At 33.4% G+C, this 12647-nt stretch overlaps 1 protein-coding gene across 2 annotated transcripts in view; it reads left to right on the forward strand.

Moving 5' to 3' along the window:
* LOC114337497 (facilitated trehalose transporter Tret1) overlaps window positions 1–12647 on the forward strand; it is a 283346-nt gene that overhangs the window by 165133 nt on the left and 105566 nt on the right. The window lies entirely within an intron of this gene.

The raw sequence follows: 12647 nt of genomic DNA on the forward strand, positions 1-12647 counted from the left end.
ACCCGCTAGATAGCGCTATTTTTCGATGAAAATAAATTGAACTTGACTGAATATAAAATTTTTTGAAAAACTCCCAGCTAACAATGTTCGTATGTATAACGTCAAACAAACGTCAACATTTTGGGAGAAGTTACGACAAAAGTTACATCAAATTTTACCTAAAATATACGTAAAAAGTCACAGCGATGTTACGTAACAATTTTACTTTATTTCTACGTAACCTTTTTAACGTCACAAAAACGTCACTTTTTAGGAGAATTTTCGGTGTAAATGATATTTATAAATAGTACTTAAAATTATTGTGCAAATAAAACCACATACATGATGCTGACACATTTATTAAATATTTGAAATAAACATTTATTATATATTTGACTTTTATGTGAGAGAAAGAGACAAAATTATTAATAGCTACTTTATATTACAATACATAAACATACCCTTGAAGTAATCTTCATTCGTAAACTGCACACCTTTATATAAGGACTAGACTGCTTCCCCATTTTTAGAAGATATTTCCATACATTTCGTTTTTCAACTAAACTGTCATTGAATAGAATTCTATTTTGTTTATCCTATTTAGGGAAAGAATGAAACGATAAATTACTATTAAGTACGCTTTATCCAAGAATCACATTGAGGCACACAACAATAATAATTCGATTTTTTTTACATAACTCCATACTCCATAAAAACAAACACGATTTTAATCACGGAAATGTAAGGTTAGGTATTAATGAAAGGTTCAAAATAAATACGCGATGGCGCTGCAATCTCAAACGAGATCTTATACGTGTCTATACCTACCAAAAATCCACGTGTTAGAGACGAATAAATTCATACGCATTAAAACCTACCAAAGAGCCACGTTTCAGAAACGAATAAATTCATACGTATAATATACGTATTAAAATTTCGTATCAGTAACGTCATTTTTTGATAGATGTTACGTAACAATACAAAAAAACCTAAATTTAACGTTAATGTAACGTTATCTTGCTAGCTGGGCTCGCTTACGTTAACTTTATTTATATTTTATAACATGGAATAATGAAGTTTGGAACTTGGTTTATCAACTTGAACTCGTAAACAAGCAGAACAATTATTGTTTTATGCCAAAACAACTACAAAAAGATCTATATCCAGCAGGTTTAATATTATACTTAGATCTAGATGGGTTAAATATTTTTTGGAACTTTTGTTCTCTATTTTCTCTCCCACGACAGAAAGGTACATACATCCATCTATTATTTCTTACACTGCATAGAGACCATAGAGTCTAACTCTGAGGTATTAGGATGTGATAGGATATCATTGTCGTTTTAATTCATAATATTGAAGATGGCAGGCGAAGTTTAAATTAATAGGCTTTGACACTCACCGAAATACAAGTTTTGTTTTGGAATTTCTTGTAGTACAACACAATGCACTGCATGATGAAACCACTTTTAAACAATTAATCCAGACCGCAAATACAGAGATTAACCAATATATTATTACAAAAACTGTCTTATCTATTTATGACCTAAAAATACACTCGTATTAGTAAAAAATGATTATTTTTCTGCAAGGAGACTATCGTAGTTTAAACTTTAAAAAATGACTCACAAAATTCCATGTAAATATATCACAAGTGAAATTTCAAAACATTTTTTTGCCCCATATTTGTTTCACCTGGCGGACGACACGCGCATTAAATTTTAAAAATCAGCTTCACTTCTTTTCCGCGAGTTCTACATCTATTAGTTTAGTATTACGATATCTAAGATTGAAAGTTGAAACATGGAAAACACTGCAACTATGAGCTGTAAGTTGCCTATATTTGGCGCAAATCAGAAAAGTAAAATGAAAGTTAGCCGATTAAACATATTAAATGAACAGAAATTAGCCAAAATAACGTAAAACTAATAATAATCTTTCGTAGAAATTTACTCGTAAGGGTCAATCCAAGCCAAGTGGTCCAAAGGTGGTTGCTTGACTATTTTCAATATTTTTTATTTTTCTACCTTTTAAACTTCAGTCTATAGAGAGTACAAAATTGCATTTATTTTATTTTTAAACAATTTAGTTTGCCGATGACGGCCATTTTTTTTAAAGCGTGTCGATCATTTTCACGGAAAATATGGCTTCGTTCTTTAGCCAATATTTTTACTGAGGTTTGTCCTAGAACAATAAATCAAAAACCAAACTTTTTAGAAAAGTATGCTCTAAAAAAATTGCCTGTGGTCTTATTTAATTTTAAACTACCCGTAGGGCCTTAAATGAACCTTAAAGTTGAAAAAGGTAAACTGATAAAATTCCACTTTCGGCATTTTTTTAACAGCATAAGGCAAGCCGATAATGGTTTGTAATTTTTTTCTGGAAAAGACGTACGTACATACTTTAAATAAAAAAAGTTTAAGCTTTGAGACTTCAAAAAAAATTTCAAAAATGTAATTTTTTAAAAAATCTCAAAGTTTGACCCCTTATATCCCTAATGGGCACGGATGAAAAAATTTGAAATTAGTCTGAATGTTAGCCCCTAGCAAGTAGAATAAGAAGTAAAAATTTGGAGTTGCAGACTTACGTCATATAACAGGCCTGAAAAAATGGTCAAAAATCAAAATGGTCAAAATTTGAGCCTTTGCGGGCAGGGTAATTAAAATTCAAATAAACTATCCAATGAAATAAAAATTAATGTATTTTCACCAGATTTCACAATGAATACAAATTTATACAGGGTGGGCCAATGAAAAGAGTCCACCTCGATATTTGGCAATATTTAAGTATTATATTTTAAGGAAATGCCGAAATAGGTCCATTTTTATTTTTATTATATTGCAACTTTTTGGGATACATTTTATACTACGTGACGTCATCCATCAGAGCGTGATGACGTAATCTATGATTTTTTAATTGGGAATAGGGGTCTTGTGACAACTAAAAATACATTGTACTGCTGTCAGAAAATAGAAAAAAGTTTATTTCACAAATAAACATTTCTTTTCGCTTAAAGTAAATCACAAACATCCTCCCACCTACCTCTTGACAGTTTGAACATTTAATATAAGCGAAAAGCAATGTTTATTTGCCAAATAATATTTTTTGTGTCAATTAATTTAATTAAAAAATTATTTTTTGGCCACCCTGTATAAATAATTATATTATTGTTTATACTACTGAACAGAGAATTGAACACTTTTTCAAATGAGATAACTTACGACCCCTATTGCCATTAAAAAAATCATCGATTATGTCATCACGCCCAGATGGATGACTTCACTGACGATGACACGTCATGGAGACGTATGAAATATATAGAAAAAAAATTGTAATTTAAAAATAAAAATCGACCTGTTTCGGCATTCCCTTAAAATCTAATAACTGCCAAATATCACGCTGAACTCGTGCAGTCTGATTTTTGCATGAGAGATTAATCTCTGTTCGGAGAGTTTAAGTCTGTTCTGTCGGACAAAATAAATGTGCCGTTCTCGTGGTCTGGCCGTTCCAAATTTTTAACCTGTTCCACAATTAAAACTGCCCATGTTCCAGTGTTCCCATATATCAAAGTTTATCCGACTAGACACCCTTAAGCTATTAACAAATTTTCAGCTTGCTATTAATTAACTTTTTTTTCATACGCGGGATCCAGACCTACATCAATTAGTGTTGTTTGTCTCGTTAGTTTATTAATTATTAGTAAATGTAAGATTTGTTCTATTATCTGCTACTATTTGGTCTGTGAGCACAGTGCGGTCCCAATGCTGCTTGTAATTGTCATTCTTATGAATACTCTCAGGAAGGTATTGATAATATAGGTAATATAGGATATGGTTGGGTTGGAGAACTAGCAGTTCGATAGCTATGAAGGATCTTTAACCAGTTCAAAAAAAATTATCCAACTCGCTGAAATATGTGTAAATGGCTGTAGATCCAGAGTACAGATCGGTAACAAAGGTTATTTCAGAACAGGTTGAAATAAACAAAGGAGACACGCTGTCACCTCTCCTCTTTAATATAATCCTGGAGAAAGATGTCAGAACAGCACAAATTAGAACAGAGCTATTGACAGGAAATAGGTCCAAATGACTACTAGCGGATGACATTAACATTGTTGGAAAAACCGTCACCAATGTAAAGGATTATTTAAACAAGTTAGAAATAGGGGTATAAACCAGCCTAAAGGTCAATGAATAGAAAACCAAATACATACATGCATTAACAGGCAAATGAGACAAAATAGATTAAGGCAAAATCTAACAATAGATCCATATAAATTTGAAAGAGTAAATAGTTTTAAATATCTGGGAGAGTCATTCAACGCAGATAACGATATCACGGAAGACAGACAAAAGGGAAAATCAGTCATCAGACAGGTATACCTGAATGTACCCTCCACAACACTATTAAATCCAAGAGCCTAGCATGAACATAAAAACAGTGCTCATGTATGGGTGTGTGAAGTGGACTCTGACAAAAGCAATGGAAAGACAATTCAGATGTTTTGAGAGAACAATTGTGAGAAGGATCTTTGGACCCTATCACGATCCTAATACTAACAAATACCGAATGAGAACAAATGTGGAGGTCAAACAGATGTATAGAGTTAGAGACGTCTTCCAAGAGTTTCAATCCCAACGAATAATATGGGCAAAAACGTGTCCAGGGAGCCAAGATTCGAACTTATAAAACAACAATGAGATCAAGGGTGTTGTATGTATGCGAAACTTGGAGAATGAATTAGAAAGTTTTTGGTGGTATAAAGGAGGCTAACGGAGAATGGCGCAGAGATGTGTAAGAGACCTAAAGTATAAGAGAGGCCACAGCAAATCAGGATGCACAGAGTTAGATGGTTGGGACATGTTTCACGAATGTTACAAGAAAAAACATCCTAAGAGTTTTGCAAGCAGGAAAACAAAAGAAGAAAAGAAGAGGGAGACCATGAAAGAATGTTTGATGCCGTCCGGACTGACAGAAAAAATGGGTTCAAGCGAAGGATCCGAAAATTGGAAGAATCTAGTCTAGTGTATCGAGGCCAAGGGCCTCTAAGCTAAGCCTACTGTAACCATTTCTTCTTATTCCTTCTTTGGTGCTCCAATTTCTTTCTTATCGCATCTTCAACCATAATTTTTTTAATTTTCTGGAATTCCAATGTCAAATATATGTCAAATAAATGGCTTTATTGCCTTCTTCTTCTTTAAGTTCCATCTTCTATCAAAGGTTGGAAATCATCATGGCAATGCAGACTCTGTTGACTGCCGCTCTAGACAGCTCTGCACTACTCCATTCGATTTATTCCCTTAAGTTCTCAAGCCAGGATGTTCTTTGTCTTCCCACATTTCGCGTTCCTCGGATTTTGCCTTGCATAATAAGTTGTAATAATGAGTATTCTTGCCCTTTCATCACATGTCCCAAGTACTTAAGTTTTCGTCTTTTGATAGTTAATATTATTTTCGGTTTATTTCCTATATATTCTTTATATTCTTTTATTAGTTACTTCCACGTTTGACATTCTTTGAATCCATGATATTCGTAGGATTCTTCTGTAACACCAAAATTCCAAGGTGGCCAACTTATTCAGATGGACATGTTTTAATGTCCACGCTTCCAAGCCATAAAGAAGAGTAGATAACACGTAATACCGAAGCATCCTTAGGCGTAGTTCTAACCTTATATCCCGACAACAAAGAAACTTTTTAAGTTTATTGAATGATGCACGTGCTATTTCGATACGTGTCTTAATTTCTTTGGTTTGGTCTACATTTGATGTTATCCATGTTCCTAAGTATTTGCAGTTATCCACACTCTTAATTACAGTATGTTCAATAGAGTCAATTGGATATTTGCGTGTGCTGATTTAGTCATGATCATGTATTTAGTTTTCTATAATTTCATCTTCAGTCCGTACTCATTACAGCGTTTATTAAGGCGTTGCATTACGTTCTGTAAATCATTGTTGTTATCCGTTATTATTACGGTAACGTCTGCAAAACGTTAGTTGTTTAAAACTTCTCCATTGATAGATATACCTTCTATTGAATCTTAGAGCGTTTCTTGAACTACCGCTTCACTGTAGACATTGAAGAGTAGTGGGGACAGCACGCAACCCTGACGGGCTCCTCTCTGTATTTTGATATCTTGGGTGTCCTGGTTCTCCACTCTTACCTTGTCAGTTTGATTCCAATATATATTAGATATAATTTTCATATCACGACTGTCACTATTTTTGCTTTTTAATATATCTACAAGCTTTTTATGTTGAACTTTATCGGAGAGAGGATATGGGACTACTGATGAGGAGGAAAAAACCTCCGAAACCGGTATATACTCTTCCTGCACTCTCCGATTTAACCAGGGTATTATGCAGCTGCTGCATTTTCGTGTTGCAAAGAAATTGAAAATGTTTATACATTTTAATTCATTTACTCTTTTGTTGAGTACTAAGGAATCTTTCTTGTTGGAACTTTTACCACGCTGAGCAGATGGGTTGTGAATTATTTAGAATTCTCTCATCTTAATTTCCTCGGCATCCTGTATGATTTATAATTTTTGAAAATCTCGGGAGGTTGTAACCAAAGAAAGTGTTCCACCTGTTGTCAATCTGGTGGTATGGGAACGATATTTATTATCGTTTTCTGTGCTACTTCGATTGATAACTTATTTTGTTTATCAAATGCCTTTTCAAAGTCTACAAAACATAAGTAAATATCTTGATTCATGTCCATGCATCTCTGGGCCAGCACATCCAAGCCGAACAAAGCATATCTTGTGCTCATACCATTTCTAAAACCAAATTGTGTGTCACTAATTTCATATCCAAGAGTTTTAACAATTCTGCTGTGTATTATTTTCAAAAATGTTTTCAAGTGTGTGACTCATTAAAGATATTGTTCTGTGATCTGAGCAGATTGTTGCACTTGCCTTTTGGGAATTGCTACAAAGGTCGATTGCAGCCATTGTCTGGGGATTGTGGCAGAAGGATTTATTGCCTAAGAAGACTTTATTTTTTATTGTTGTAAATATATTACAGCGTAAGAGATCCATTCTTGTTTTGGTTTAGAATGATAATATGAATCAACTTTTAAGGATTCTGTCTGCAGCTTTTCGATAATGAACACTATCGGAAAAACAATAGTTGTGACACGTGATTAATTAACTGCTTTTGAAAATGGATGAAGCGAATCGATTGGGTGTGCAAACCTTGAACTATATTTGAAATGAAAACTCACTGAAGTGAGAAAATAATATCAAATCAAAATTTACTGATAATGACATTGAGAAACCTATCTTGTCAAGTGCATGTGTACACCATCAATCACAATTAATTTGATCTCTTGTTGATATATATTATTGGGGAGCTCTGTGGATTAGATTACCTTTAAATATAGGTACTAACAGACGATAATAGACAAACTGCAGATATACGCCAGGGAAATAAGATATACGCCAGGGAAATAAGGCAAAAATATACCATGTTCGGGACACTTGAGCAGCCAGGTTGCAAATGGTTTTTTTGGTTACTATATACCTAATACATTAAAAATACAAAATGCTAAATATCTTATTAATTTATAGTATCCTTCTATTAGTAGATGAGCAAAGGTTTAAAATGGCAGTTTTTGAATTTTAGTCCGATCCTTTGTTGCTTCGGAAATTTCTAAAATAAAAAAATTGCTATTATTAGTATCGTTCGCGGTAACGATTCGGTACTTGTCCAGGATTACTTCGCATGCGCACTTTAAAAAAGAGCGCGAAGTAATCCTGGACAAGTGCGGGATCGTTACCGCGAACGATACTACTTTTTCGAAAATGACCTTAAGACTTTCATATTGCATGAAAAGTTGAGTCAAACAGTCCATGTAACGCACAAAAATTTTTAAGACCCGTCAATTAGTTTAAATATTATTCAATTTGTTTATCCCAAAGAGCAATATTATTGCAATATTATTGTTCAGAAAATAATAATGATATAGCACTTCTGTGGAAACCACGTGAAAGAAGAATAGTTATGTTTTCAACGCATTTAAAAAAAATCATTTAAAAGTTATTTTTTTCATTCCGAAAACATTTTTTTTAGTAGGGTCATTTTGGCTTATAAACAATTTGAATAACTTTGTTAATATTAACTCTAGACTAAAACTACTTTGGGATTTGAAAAGCTGGTATTTTTACACGAATTTTCAAAAAAAACCTTTTCGCCTAGGTTAATCAGGGTCAAAGTTAGCCACTTTTTTTATTTAATTCACAGCTACTTTGTTTATAACAATTAATCAACCTAACTAGCGTCATTTTGAAGTTCAAGGTATATAGTTTATGTGTAAAGTTTGAATAAACTTTGAACTTCAATAAAGTGGTTAATAAAGCTTTAAAAATTACGTCCTAACGAAATCGATTCGTGGTCGGTGGAGGGGAATAATTATTAAAATCCGTGCACTCAAAAAATGAAATTGATTCTTCAAACATATGCTGCAATTAATATCTTCGGAACTTGTTGATGGATTTTGATCATAATTTTTTGAATTTGTATGTACTCGTAGTCTTGTAGAGTACGTTATGTACACATATCCCCACCTAACATTACAAAATGTTAGGGGGAACCCCCCTTCTCACTCAGGGATATTAAAAATAGATTACGACCGATTCTAAGACCTACCGAATATACATACATAATTTCATAACAATCGGCCAAGCGGTCTCGGAGAAGTATGGCAACTAACAGTGTGACAGGAGAATTTTATAGATGCAAATATATAGATGGTTATTAAAAAATAAGAGTTGGTGATAGAAGAGTGAAAATTAAGGGTTGTATGTATTTTTTAATTCTACACCATAAAAAATTAAGGTAGACAATTTTGTCCAAAAAAATAAAAAAATGTCAATGGGGCAACCCCCCTTATAATTTATGGGCATGAAAAATATATTAGAACCTATTCTCAGTCCTACAGAATATGCGTGTAAAATTTTGATAAAAATCGCTCTAGCCGTTTCGGAGGAGTATGGTAACGAACACTGTTACAGGAGAATTTTATGTACCTATATAGAAGTAACTGTGTTTTTTTAAAGTTTTTTTTTTGAAAATTCGTGTAAAAATACCAGCTTTTGAAATCCCAAAGTAAATTTACTCTACAGTCAATATTAACAAAGCTTTTCAAATTGTTTTTAAGCCAAAAATGACTCTACTTTAGTAAAATGTTTTCGGAATGATAAAAATGATTCTTTACATATTTTTTTAAAGGGTTTTAAAACTCTTTCATGTGCTTTCGACAGAATTGCTGTATCATTATTTTTTTCTGAACAATAACATTGCAAAAAAGCTCTTTTGGATAAACAAATTGAATAAAATTTAAACTAACTGACGAATCGTCTTGAAATTTTTGTGCATGATATGTATTGGTTGTCTCAACTTTTCATGCAATATCAATGTCTTAAGTTAATTTTCGCAAAAGTTATAGCAATTATTTTATTTTAGAAATTTTAGTCTTATTTTGCATTAGAGCAGCACAAATGATCGGACCAAAATTCAAAAACTGCCATTTTGAATCTTTGCTCATCTAATAAAAGATGAATACCTACTCTAAATAAGATATTTAATTACCCTATTTTTACCTGTAGCGATTTAAATGAAAAACTGGCATTTTTGACGCTTATTTGTTAATAACCAAAATTCTCGTCCGAACTGTGACGGGCATTTTTGTATTTATAATGTATGTACTTTAGTTTTTATTTTCTTGAGAATTGTCGTGCTGCAAGATTTGTGGCCTGTAAATTTTTTCCCTGTGCAGGATGTTTTCTAACATAATTTAAAAGTATAAATGTAGTTTATGAAATTTTATCACCTAAATGCCAGTAGGTAGTGTTCGAAAAACTGTTGAAGGGCTTCTATGCGTCTATATTCGTTGATGGAACTAACTGTCATACGTTACAGTCATCTGCAACAAGTCTTCAAAGTCACGTGGTTCGAAATTGAAAACCTGCACAACTAAATTTATTTATCTGCAATTTGGTCCTATCGTTCAGTAGAAGATGGTTCTTAGGTAGGTACCAGAACATTTGGTTCCTTATTGCAGGACATGAATCATACTACTTACATTCTGTACGAACCAATAACTTCAATTAAAAAAAATGTGAATTGGTTCTGTACAATTAAGGCATACAATATATGAAATTATTAATATAGTTTCAGTGTTGTGTGGACTGTATGTTTTGGTGGCTGGTTTAAGGTAGATTACAGAGGGAATATGATGATACAGACACTATTATAAGTTTATAAAAAGTCTTAACCAAGTCAGTTTTGGGTCACTGTTCACCTGCGTCTCGATCAAACACATATGCGGGCTTCACACGTGGTTGCACTTCGGACTTAATAGTTTTTAGCGGATTAGCGGTTTATCTATATCGGACTAACGTCTTATACTATCGCGCAGAAAGAAAAAGTGTTTAGAGTGTGGTGGAATCAGTAGTAGGAATTATTAGTACGGGTTAGATTAAGGAATTATTTAAAATTAAGGATTGTAAATATGGGTTTAATACGGTAAAAAAATATTATTTTTTGCATGTGAAAAATTGAAAAGGTTCCTTGTTGTATAACGAGGTCCAATTCATCCCACATGTCTCACCTATCATCATGTTAGAGTGCTCCCCATTTTACTGATATAGCGTTCAGGTTACCCGCTATACAATCAGTTTGTTTAATACCAGTAATTTGGTTGCAATTTCTTCTACAGTCCTTTTATATTATCTTAATGTAATATTTGAGGAGATGTCATGATTTTGTTAGAGGTCACCTACCTCTATGACGGACATTTCAAGTTCCAAAATCACATATTTTATCTTTCTTTCCTTTTATATGTGTGTAAACTTTATTTTTTTTATACGAATACGAAGCAAGTTTTCAATCCTAATAGCAAATAATTAATATTGAAAAATATCAAAAATCACTAAAAGATTTTTAAATTGAAAACTTACTGGTACATCCCCATGTATACGCCTCCAAGACTTCTACAATTTGCAAGTCATATGGATGCTGCAGTTAAGACGATAGGGAAGGAATTCTAAACCTTGCAATTCAAATCCCACGTCTGCAGCCGGCTAGGAACTGAAAGATGCACCATAGTTACTCTACTGAGTAATACGAAAATAAAATAATAAAAATGTGTACCATTTTTATTCGGCAGCAATACGTAGGAAAAACAATCTTACTTTTTAATTAGAATAAGGAGTGCAGCCAGTCCCTTTAACTGCAGTTTTCTGCTCTTATTGGAGCGTCATCAGAAGGAACGTAGGCACTGTTCTCCTTAATCCAATCAAATTGCATCGAAAGGTTTTCCCAAATATTGCAGCCAAAGTGATGGTAATGGGTGGCTAGCGCCATCTGGCCGTAAAAATACGAAGCAAGTTTTCAATCCTAATAGCAAATAATTAATATTGAAAAATATCAAAAATCACTAAAAGATTTTTAAATTGAAAACTTACTGGTACATCCCCATGTATACGCCTCCAAGACTTCTACAATTTGCAAGTCATATGGATGCTGCAGTAAAGACGATAGGGAAGGAATTCTAAACCTTGCAATTCAAATCCCCCGTCTGCAGCCGGCTAGGAACTGAAAGATGCACCATAGTTACTCTACTGAGTAATACGAAAATAAAATAATAAAAATGGTACACATTTTTATTATTTTATTTTCGTATTACTCAGTAGAGTAACTATGGTGCATCTTTCAGTTCCTAGCCGGCTGCAGACGGGGGATTTGAATTGCAAGGTTTAGAATTCCTTCCCTATCGTCTTTACTGCAGCATCCATATGACTTGCAAATTGTAGAAGTCTTGGAGGCGTATACATGGGGATGTACCAGTAAGTTTTCAATTTAAAAATCTTTTAGTGATTTTTGATATTTTTCAATATTAATTATTTGCTATTAGGATTGAAAACTTGCTTCGTATTTTTACGGCCAGATGGCGCTAGCCACCCATTACCATCACTTTGGCTGCAATATTTGGGAAAACCTTTCGATGCAATTTGATTGGATTAAGGAGAACAGTGCCTACGTTCCTTCTGATGACGCTCCAATAAGAGCAGAAAACTGCAGTTAAAGGGACTGGCTGCACTCCTTATTCTAATTAAAAAGTAAGATTGTTTTTCCTACGTATTGCTGCCGAATAAAAATGGTACACATTTTTATTATTTTATTTTCGTATTACTCAGTAGAGTAACTATGGTGCATCTTTCAGTTCCTAGCCGGCTGCAGACGTGGGATTTGAATTGCAAGGTTTAGAATTCCTTCCCTATCGTCTTTACTGCAGCATCCATATGACTTGCAAATTGTAGAAGTCTTGGAGGCGTATACATGGGGATGTACCAGTAAGTTTTCAATTTAAAAATCTTTTAGTGATTTTTGATATTTTTCAATATTAATTATTTGCTATTAGGATTGAAAACTTGCTTCGTATTTTTACGGCCAGATGGCGCTAGCCACCCAATACCATCACTTTGGCTGCAATATTTGGGAAAACCTTTCGATGCAATTTGATTGGATTAAGGAGAACAGTGCCTACGTTCCTTCTGATGACGCTCCAATAAGAGCAGAAAACTGCAGTTAAAGGGACTGGCTGCACTCCTTATTCTAATTAAAAAGTAAGATTGTTTTTCCTACGTATTGCTGCCGAATA

Source organism: Diabrotica virgifera, chromosome 10, assembly GCF_917563875.1.
Source record: "Diabrotica virgifera virgifera chromosome 10, PGI_DIABVI_V3a".
NCBI lineage: Eukaryota > Metazoa > Arthropoda > Insecta > Coleoptera > Chrysomelidae > Diabrotica > Diabrotica virgifera.